The following is an 11444-nucleotide window of genomic DNA, read 5'->3' on the forward strand; positions in this document are numbered from 1 at the left end:
TGGTTTGATATTTGCAGAAACCCTTGATGGGTGATACATTTTGAAAGGGAAATGTAGGTTGCTATTTGCATATATTATGGATCTTGGTGGTATCTTCAAGGATTGCAATGAATGAATGAATAAGTTTATTTGCCAAGTATTCACATACAAGGATAATGGGTTAATCATAGCCCAGCGGTAGCAGTAAAACAGCAAATAAGGGCAGGTGTTAAAATATTGGCAATGCCACAGATGCCTATATCTCAAAAACATTTTCTCATGTCAGTCATCTGCCTGTGAATTTGCCTCTTCCTCACATGTATACCCTGCAAACATTAAAATAAATCCCAGGTATTCTCATGCACAAAAACTGCAGCAGTGGATCTCATGATATCTCTTGATGAGTTACTGCAAATATTGGAGGACTTCTGATTGATGTTACCATATTCCTGAAACTATAGCCAACTTATGACAACACCCTGCAAGTATAAACCAAATCAGATGAACTTCTTGCAAATTTTACCAACACAAAGGATTTACCAAATCCTTTGCAGATATTAACCACCAACCAGACTCCCTAAATACCCTACAAATTATAACCAGGTCCTGTCAGTTATAAACCAGCACCTAAGGGATCCCTTTCAAACATTAACCAATATCAAATGACTGTAAACATAAGCCAAATTTCTATACTTTTTCTACGAAAGTGAATCAATTCATGACGGATCCCTGTAAAAATTAAATAACTATAAACCAAGGCTTGTCAGGTGTTGGTTAATATCTGCAGAGATCTAAAGAGCTTGGCAAATATAAACCAACACCTGGTGACTCCCTACAATGTTAAACACTTCCTAATTACTTCCTGCAAGTATTTTTCAGGATTTTTTGTTAACTAACTCCCAAAGGCCCCTTGCAAATGTGAACAAACTTCTCCATCAAACATTGAGTAAATACCAAGGCAACATTCAAAGATAAAGCAACACCTGGCAATTCTTTCTGATGGAATGTGTAGGAAGGAACTGCAGATGCTGGTTTGAACCGAAGATAGACACAAAATGCTGCACCGGGGCAGGCAGCATCTCTGGAGAGAAGGAATGGATGACATTTTGAGTCGAGACCCTTCTTCAGACTAGAGTCAGGGGAAAAGGAAACTAAAGATATAGAAGGTGATGTAGAGAGATATATATTGTCCTCCATAATGTTTAGGACCCATCATTTATTTATTTGCCTCTGAACACAATTTTGAGATTTGTAATAGAAAAAAAAACACATGTGGTTAAAGTGCACATTGTCTGATTTTAATAAAGGCCATTTTTATACATTTCGGTTTCACCATGTAGAAATTACAGCAGTGTTTATACATAGTCCCCCCATTTCAGAGCACCATAATGTTTGGAACACAGCAATGTCATGCAAATGAAAGTAGTCATGTTTAGTGTTTTGTTGCATATCCTTTGCATGCAATGACTGCTTGAAGTCTGCTATTCATGGACATCATCAGTTGCTGGATGTCTTCTCTGGTGATGCTCTGCCAGGCCTGTATTGCTGCCTTATGCTTATGTTTATGCTTATGCTTGTTTTGGGGTCTAGCCCCATTCAGGTTTCCCTTCAGCATATAAACGACATGCTCAATTGGGTTCAGATCGGGTGATTGAGTTGGCCACTCAAGAATTGACCATTTTTTAGCTTTGTTGCTTTAGCAATATGTTTGGGATCATTGTCTTGCTGTAGAATGAACCGCCGGCCAATGTTTGTTTGAACTTGAGCAGATCGGATGTGTCTAAACATTTCAGAATTCATTATGCTACTGCCATCACCAGTTGTATCATCAATGAAGATAATGAAGATAAATGAGCCAGGACCTTCAGCAGCCATACATGCCCAGGCCATAACACCTCCACCACCGTGTTTCACAGATGAAGTGGTATGCTTTGGATCTTGGGCAGTTCCTTCGCACCTCCATACTTTGCTCTTGCCATCACTCTGATTTAAGGTAATCTTCATCTCATCTGTCCACAAGACCTTTTTCCAGAACTGTGATTGCTCTTTTAAGTACTTATTGGCAAACTAACCTGGCCATCCTATTTTTGCGGCTAACCAGTGGTTTGCATTTTGCAGTGAAGCCTCTGTAGTTCTGTTCATGAACTCTTCTGCGGACAGTGGTCATTGGACAAATCCACACCTGACTCCTGAAGAGTGTTTCAGATCTAAAGTGTTTGGCACATGGAGATCAGGTAAGTCCAGGCGGACTGAGTGAAATGGTCAGCCAAATGGTCGTCCAGCCTACGTTTGGCCTTGCCGATGTATAAGAGTCCACATCTTGAACAACGGATACACTAGATGAGGTTGGAGGAGGTGCAAGTGAGCCTCTGCCTAACCTGAAAGGACTGTCGGGATTGAGGGAGGGGGTATAGAGACAGGTGGTGCATCTGCAGTTGCGACTGTTGACCAAGAATTTGGCGTTTCCTGCTAATATTACTAACTCCTACGAACTTCCATTTAATAGTAGCCAATTCACTCCCTTCTAATCTGAATTAGTACACTCGCTGCAATGATTAACCTATTCCCAGTGACTCACTGCAAATGTTAACCAAATCCCTATAAATCCCTACGAATACACTCCACTCCTGAGGATTCCCTGCAAATGTTAACCAATTTCTGTTGATCTGAACTAAATATTAAGCAATGCCTGCAGATATTAACCAGCATCCATGGTAGGGATATTATTCCAATTCTCAATGAACTTCGTGGTTTAACCATCAAATTACAATGTACACCATGTAAATATCAACCAAACTCCTGCTGGGAGAAATTCCTATGCACCCGATACCGAATCTCACCCAAGCAGTGGGATACATTCTTGACAATGGAGGAATTGAGAAAATAGCACAGTGATGGTCAGGGCTGATGGCACTCACATACTTGGTATCATGTTCGCCACTGACTGTTGGCCAAAGGGCCTGTTCCTATGCGGCACTCTTCCATGTTCTATTGTGTATTATGTATTGTGTATTATTGAATAGAGCTAGTAAGCTAATATCCTCATCAGTTTTTCTACAATGGTGAATTGAAGTTAAACTTGTTTTTATTGTAAAGCTTTATCGCAAGAATACAGGGCAGAATTGTATGAAAATATTGGTCCCTGGATTTGCGTTCATTGCACTTTATTACTTATTCCACTGGGCTGAGATGGCTGGATGCGGAGAGGATGTTTTCCACGAATGGGAGAGTCTAGGACTAGAGGTCATAACCTCAGAATTATAGAACATTCTTTCAGGTAGGAGTTCAGGAGGAATTTCTTAGTCAGATCTTTAGTCAATCTGTGTAATTCTTTGCCACTGAAGACTGTGGAGGCAAAGTCAGTGGATATATTTAATGCAGAGATAAATTCTTGATTAGAATGGGTGTTAGAGGTTATGGGGAGAAGGCAGGAGAATGGAGTTAGGAGGGAGAGATAGATCAGCCATGATTGAATGGCAGAATAGACTTGATGGGCCGAATGGCCTAATTCTCTTCCTATAGCCTGTGATCTTATGACTGGGCCTATTTTGGAAATGAGTGAAGGGGGTAGCACAGTGGTGCAGCTGGGTAGAGCTGCTGCCTTAACCCGGACACGGACCCGCATAACATTGCAGCCTCCAGCAGTGTGTGTTTGTGTGGCGTTTGCATATTTTCCCTGAGACCATGTCCATTTTCCCCAGGTGCTCCCATATCCCAAAGGCACGCAGGTTTGTAGTGTAATTGGCTGCTGTAAATTGCCCCTGGTGTGTGAGTGAGTGTTAAAATCCGGGGGGAGTTGGAGGGAATGTGAGAACAATAAAATGGGATGTGTAAATGGATTCATAGATAGCATTAGACTTGATGGGCTGAAGGGCTGTGTGCCTGCTATGTGAGTCTAGAATTCTAAATTGTTCTCATCTCCCAAGAAAAGCAGAAAATGTTTGAAACTCTCATCAACCAGAGAGACAAAGGGCTAATGTTTCAGGTCGAAGAACATTCTTCAGAACTGAATAAGTTCACATCGATTGAGAAATGCTTGTATTATTCACACTAAAATTGTTTGGCTTTTATCCCATTAACACGGTGAGAAATTTACAGATGGTTGATGAAACTGTTGTAGTTGCTTATTCTGAATTTTTTGTTCCTGGGCACCACTCCAGTCAGTGTACTCCTAGACATCCTTTCTGCCCCCACTCAAGTCAGTATACTCCTGGACAACTCAAGTCAGTATGCTGAATTATTCAAAACCACTGCTTTAACCTGCAAGACCCAGCCCACCCACCTCTCAAAGCGTAACATCCTTCATTCCAGTAGAGGGAATCAGACTAGATTTCCACCTCAACTCTCTGGAGGGGAACGGAAGCTACAGCCATCTAAATACAAGTGCCCTCCATAATATTTGGGACAAAGATCCGTCATTTATTTATTTGCCTCTGTACTCCACAATTTGAGATTTGGAATAGAAAAAAATCACATGGGGTTAAAGTGCACATTGTCAGATTTTAATAAAGACCATTTTTGTACATTTTGGTTTCACCATGTAGAAATTACAGCTGTGTTTATACAAAGCATACCACTTCATGTGTGAAACACAGTGGTGGGGGTGTTATGGCCTGGGCATGTATGGGTGCTGAAGGTACTGGCGCACTCATCTTCATTAATGTTACAACTGCTGATGTTAGTAGCATAATGAATTCTGAAGTGTATAGACATATCCTATCTGCTCAAGTTCACACAAATGCCTCAAGACTCATTTGCTGGTGGTTCATTCTACAGCAAGACAATGATCCCAAACATACTGCTAAAGCAACAAAGGAGTTTTTCAAAGCTAAAAAAATAGTTCATTCTTGAGTGGCCAAGTCAATCATCCGATCTGAACCCAATTGAGCATGCCTTTTATATGCTGAAGAAGACTAGCCCCCAAAGCAAGCATAAGCTAAAGATGGCTGCAATACATTAGATGGCACGGCATTACCAGAGAAGAGGCCCAGCAATGGGTGATGTGTCTGTCCATAAATCGCAGACTTGAAGCAGTCAGTGCATGCAAAGGATATGCAACCAAATACTAAACATGACTACTTTTCGTTACATGACATTGCTGTGTCCCAAACATTATGGTGCCCTGAAATGGGTGGGGACTAGGTATAAACACTGCTGTAATTTCTACATGGTGAAACCAAAATGTATAAAAATACCCTTTATTAAAATCTGACAATGTGCACTTTAACGACATGTGATTTTTTTTTTTTTTCTATTACAAATCTCAAATTGTGGAAGACGGAGGCAAATAAATAAATGATGGGTCTTTGGCCCAAACATGGAGGGCACTGTTAGAGGCAACTGTACCACAGAGGACACTTACCTCCTTATTGTTCAGGATGGTGAGTGGAACACCTGAACATGTTCCAGGGGCTCTGATCCTCATCCAACACATCACTGAAGATAACAAGATGACAGGAGCAAGACATGGCCATTCAGCCCCTCAAATTGTCCTCCCATTCAATACATTCATGGTTGATCTATGTTCTCAACATCACCTGTATTCCAGTTTCTCAGGACCCCCAATTCCTTAATCTTTCTACCTCCACCTTAAATATATCCAATGATCCAGTCTCCTTGTCCCTCAGTGGGCAGAGAATGCCAGAGATTCACTATCATCTGAGAGAACTTCTTCTGCACCTCAGTTTTAAATGACCAATACATTCTTGAAACTACATCTGCTTGTTCATGACTACCCCACTGGTGACCCCTCCTCTTCTCCCCCCGTCCCCCTCCCAAACATCTATCCTGTTAAGACAGGATCTTATATATTTCAATAAGGTCATCCTCATTCTTCAAAACTCCAAAGATACGGACCAAAACTGTAGCCTCTCCTGATAGGAGAACCCTCCCGTCCTAGGAATTTGGCTGGTAAATCTTCTTATGAAAGTAACTCATGGGGACATCTTTCTCATTTGTGCACCAGAGATGAAGGTGATGTTAGTCTCCTGTTGAACAGAGGCTTTGGAGGTGGACAACAACATTGCTCTGCAAAGCACGCAGGCCACAGCACAGACTTCCCTCTTAGCACAAAGTGATTTACTCACCTTCCCTGCCAACATCTCATGCCAGTAATGCAGTCCCATCTTCATTCCACTGCCATCTTCTAATGGTACCATCAACCCATCAATCGCTTCCCCTCTTTTCTCTTGCACTTACTGAGTGCTCTGCTGGATCCACTCCATATAAACCATTCTCCAACTGGTCCCGTAAAGACCAATAAACATGTCAGATGGTTAAAAACACAGCACAAGCTGAAAGCTCCTAAACTCCAGCATCCTCACTTATGCTACTTCCTGATTTACCCTCCAGATTGCTGGGTCTGTGCCAGAGGCCGTCTGCAGCATTGGCATCCTATGTATAAGGCCCAGGTGCTGAATGCCGTCTCATGTCAACCATCTTGGCATCAAAGGGAAATACATTTCTGTCCTCCATATGCTCTCAAACACTCTCTCTCACACACACACAATCCCTGAAAACTAAACATACCTCTCTCTATACTAAGACATCTTAGTGAATAAATGAATGATATGTTATTGTCATATGCAACTAGTCACATGACATTCTTTGTATTGCATTCCCAAAGTATGCAAAGAGTCGCCACATAAAGAGCGTTGACTAAGTTCCAAGCATTCAATCTTAACACAAACCATTTTAACACAATCCATTTGTGGTCCCCCTTAGTTCTCGGCAGTTCCCCACGCCGGTTCCTCCTTTGTTCTCCCTCCATCTTTAGGCCCTTCTTCAGACTCAATCCCGACCCAAAATGTCACCTCTCCATTTTCTCCAGAGATGCTGCCTGGCCCGCTGAGTCACTCCAGCATTTTGTCTTGTCATTTGTATTGTTGTGCATGCTAATGGATGTGACTGTCCTTGCATACCATGCTTGATCATGTGAGTATTGCTATGTGCAGATACACTGTCTGCGAAGGAACCAACCACACATAGAGCTTCCTGTATATCCATAGCTTGCTTGGAGCACTCAACTCGCGACTTCATATATTTTTGGCACTCGCTCAGATTTGAGGATGACTTCTTTCCACTCCAGTTCTGTGGGTTCTGAGAGCTGATGAGGCCAATGTGGGAACTGTGGACACTCCCACAGATAAAGCAGGAGGAGGCTGATGGGGCAAATGGGTGGGTGGTTTATGAGGTGGTGTACCCCTTCTACTGCTAACATAAGCGTCTCTCTGCACTCTTGATTCATGGCCTTGAGGTTCTCAATGGCATCCTGTGCACTGTTTCTCCATTTTGCAGTGGCCCTGGCCAAGGCCGACCATGAATCAATGGTGATATGTCACTTTTTTGAGGAAGCATTGAGCATATCTTTGGATTTCTGCCCACATGGGAATCTTCTCCCACAGCAGGGCTCAGAATGGAGATTTTTGTATGAACTCACAGGGTACATAAAGGAGAGTGGTGCCAAGATGGGGATGTGAAAGAAGTGGAATCTTAAGCAATGAAGTAGTTGAGGTCATTGAGTGGGATGTGAGTTACAGTTACTTGAATTTGCAGATTGGAAACAAAGGGAACCAAGTGCTGGAGAATTAAAGGTTAATGTGTGGCATTGCTCAACTAAAGGTGAGAAACTGGAAACAACTCAGCCCAGTTTCATTGGGAATCTTGGCACCTATAATAAAGCATGGGAGCCCTATAGTTCGTGTGTTGAATGTAAAATATTACTTTATGGGCAAATAACATCATGGCATGAATTGGACACTGTGAAAGCATAATTGTGCCGGTTTGGAGTGAAGCCATGAAGGATACAACGGAGGAATCATATTACTGCCGGCTTGGCACATTTCCTGTGTCACCTTGAGTGCACAATGTTTCTTTGGATGAGTTGATAGGAAGATTGCAGAAACTCATTGATCCACCACCCTGGGAGACTGTAGAAAGTTGCCATTCTGGCAGGTGAAATCACCCCTCATTGCACAGGGGTTATTGAAGAATTTCCCATAACTTTATAACCTTGCTGACTTCTAGAATGAAGTGCAGTGGAACAAGTTTACACGTTGCTTAACAAATGGAGAAATTCCACCCAGACTATTGTTTATGCAAGATTAATGTTTGAGCCTATGGATTAAATAGCCAGAATGGTGGAGATGACATCAAAGAATTTTAGCCGGTTCACAAAGTTAGTGTTAATGTTGTGTTGCACAAGGCACCAGCAGCAAAGGACTCGGGTCATTCCAGTGAGTCCACATATAGACCACCCTGTGGAAGATTTAGGCAATTTCCCACTATTGGTGGGAAGCTGTTGAGATAAAGCATGAGGGCTCATGAAGGACCATAGTACACATTATAGAATAATCCATTTATGTAGCCGTTCATCTTCCCGGAGCCATTACATGATGTAGTGATTCTCAACTGTGGACATTGCAGATTCAACGGTTTGTGAGATAAAATGTGACCCAGGGCAAGTTGAGAAAGTGGTTCAAAAGGCTTGCGGAATCCTGGTGTTTATTTCTCCAGGAAAGCATAGCGCGCAAGGACAAGGTAGTCATGACAAAGTTTTATGAAATAAAAATAATTTCAGCCATGGAACTTTGCGCCAGTTTTTAAGGAAAGATGTCTTTAAGAGAACGCTGAAGGGTTTCACCAGAGATTCGAGACCCTAAAGTTGGTAGACAGAAGCATCTGGGGTTGTTCACCTTGGAACAGAGGAGGTTGTGAGGAGATCAGATGAAGTAATTTATGTCCAGAGATAGATAATGATAAACTGTTGCCATCTGTAGAAGGGTTCAGAACCAGAGGACAAAGAATGAAGACAATTGGCAAAAACCCCTCACAAAATTAAAATGGGTAAGCACTTATTTTTATTCTGCAGGTGGTTAGGATCTGCATGGCCTGCCAGGGATAATGGTGGAGTAAGATGCAATCATGGCATTCAAAGGGGATCTGGATAAATTATTGAAGATAAAAATAAGTTGTATTATTGGGGTTGGGAAATAGGACGGTTAAATTGTTCTTGCAAAGAGCTGGTGTTAACTCAATGGGATGAATTGTTTTCTTCCATCCTATAACATTTCTGGGATTCTCCTCGTCAGCCTAGATTGCTGCTTCAGTCTGCTTCAGCTAACCAAGATTCCCCAAGTGACTAACTCCGCTGAACAACTCGGGTGTCAAGTACACTCTCAACTCAAACTGCTTTTATCAACTTTTTACAAGCATATGGTGCAACACAACCGTAGGAATCAAATGTTTCAGAACCAGGTGACGGGTGGCCAAGAACATTAAATAGGTATATCTCCCTCAATCTATATAACCATATAACAATTACAGCACGGAAACAGGCCATCTCGGCCCTACAAGTCCGTGCCAAACAACTTTTTTCCCTTAGTCCCACCTGCCTGCACTCATACCATATCCCTCCATTCCCTTCTCATCCATAAGCCTATCCAATTTATTTAAATGATACCAATGAACCTGCTTCCACCACTTCCACTGGAAGCTCATTCCACACCGCTACCACTCTCTGAGTAAAGAAGTTCCCCCTCCCTATTCTCAAAGGGAAAAGCTTGTCCACATCAACTCTGTCTATCCCCTCTCATCATTTTAAAGGCCTCTGTCAAGTCCCCTCTTAACCTTCTGCGCTCCAGAGAATAAAGACCTAACTTATTCAACCTATCTCTTTTTTTTCTCCTTTCTCCTATCTCCTTTTTTTATAAACTTATTTTCTTTCTCTCTCTTTCTTTATTTCTTCTTTTCTCTCTCCTTCTTTTCTCCATTCTTCTGTACCTTTACGTGTACTTCTCTCTTCTTTCGGGCTACCCTTACTATCCAACGCACCAATCTCTCTGATCATTTCTCTTTTTCTACTCTTTTCTTCCTTACTCCTGTTTTATTATTAAATTAAAAATAAGAAGTTGTACATGAAATGTAATATGTCAATATGTATTAGGTGCTTTGGTACCACAATATTGTACTTACTTCTAACAAGAATAAATTTAAAAAAAAAATTAAAAAAACTGCAATGTGATATGAGCAGGTTCCAAGGATTCAAACCAATGATGGAGGAAGAACACTCAAACAATATCGTTAATTGGAAAAAAACAATTATCAAATTGATAAAACTACAACAAACCAGCGGCAACGCAGCAAATAGACATTGAGTCTCATACGTTCTTCAAATACAAAAGTTTTCAAAAGCTCATCGGGAACTCCTTCATACAACAATTGTAAATCAGCTGGACAGGCAGCATCTGTTGAGAGAAGGAATGGGTGACCCTTCTTCAGTCAACCCGAAATGTCACTCGTTCCTTCTCTAGATTTGTGTCTATCCCGCTGAGTTACTCCAGCATTTTGTGTCTATCCTGCTGAGTTATTCCAGCATTTTGTGCCTGTCCCGCTGAGTTACTCCAGAGTTTTGTGTCTATCTCCGGTGTAAACCAGCATCTGCAGTTCCTTCCTACCCATGTATCTTGAAGCCTGTGGGTCCTGGCACCATTCCAGAATCACAGCCCGAGGTGATGTTCAATGTGCTTGCTCGCAGCATGCACTTATATAATAAACCTTCCCCAACCTCTCTGTTTCTTCCCTAATCTACAAGCAATCAACTGTGTGTTATTTATAAGGCTATGGAATCGGGGGTTATTTAATATAGCGACAAGCTGGTCTCAAATTTCTCTTGGAAGAAAAGTTTGTCTTATTTTATTACGATGTATCCTTGCTGCCGCCTAATCGAAGGCATCATGATTTACTGATTCTTCCAAATGAGCCCAATTATTTTCCTTAGCACCAAATCGTTTTTCTAAGTGAACCCGCTTGCTCAACCCAGGGACTGTTAGCAAACAGCTCAATTTTTGCTGGAATTTCTGTTACATTACATTCCAATCCTTGTTGCTATTCACCTGACTACATGCAAAATCTAACTGTGTGCACTCCTCTTTGTGTCACTGAGTGGCCAGGCAGCATTAAGTGATTAGCTCCCCAGTCTTCCTAATCTACAAATCCTGCCAATAAGATAACATACAGGTAGTTGCTTGTATTGTCGTCTGAAAATATTTAGAAGGTTGCATTCTAAAATAAACCTAATACAAAGAAGTACAACATTGACATGTAAGATGATGCAAACTCATGGATGGACTTCAATATTCATTCCCCAGATCCAGAGTTGATCCCACCAACTTGGGTTCTGCAATTCCTCTGTTATATTGTTTAGTTTAGTTTACTTTAGGGATACAGAGCGGAAACAGGTCCTTCGGCCCACCGGGTCTGCACTGAGCAGCGACCCCCGCATATCAACACTATCCTGCACACACTAGGGTCAATTTTTACATTTACCAAGCCAATTTACTTACATACCTGTACATCTTTGGAGTGTGGGAGGAAACCAAAGATCTTGGAGAAAACTCACGCAGGTCACGGGGAGAACGTACAAACTCCGTACGCTGTAAGGCAGCAACTCTACTGTTGTGCTGCCC

Source organism: Leucoraja erinacea, chromosome 19, assembly GCF_028641065.1.
Source record: "Leucoraja erinacea ecotype New England chromosome 19, Leri_hhj_1, whole genome shotgun sequence".
Classification (NCBI taxonomy): domain Eukaryota; kingdom Metazoa; phylum Chordata; class Chondrichthyes; order Rajiformes; family Rajidae; genus Leucoraja; species Leucoraja erinaceus.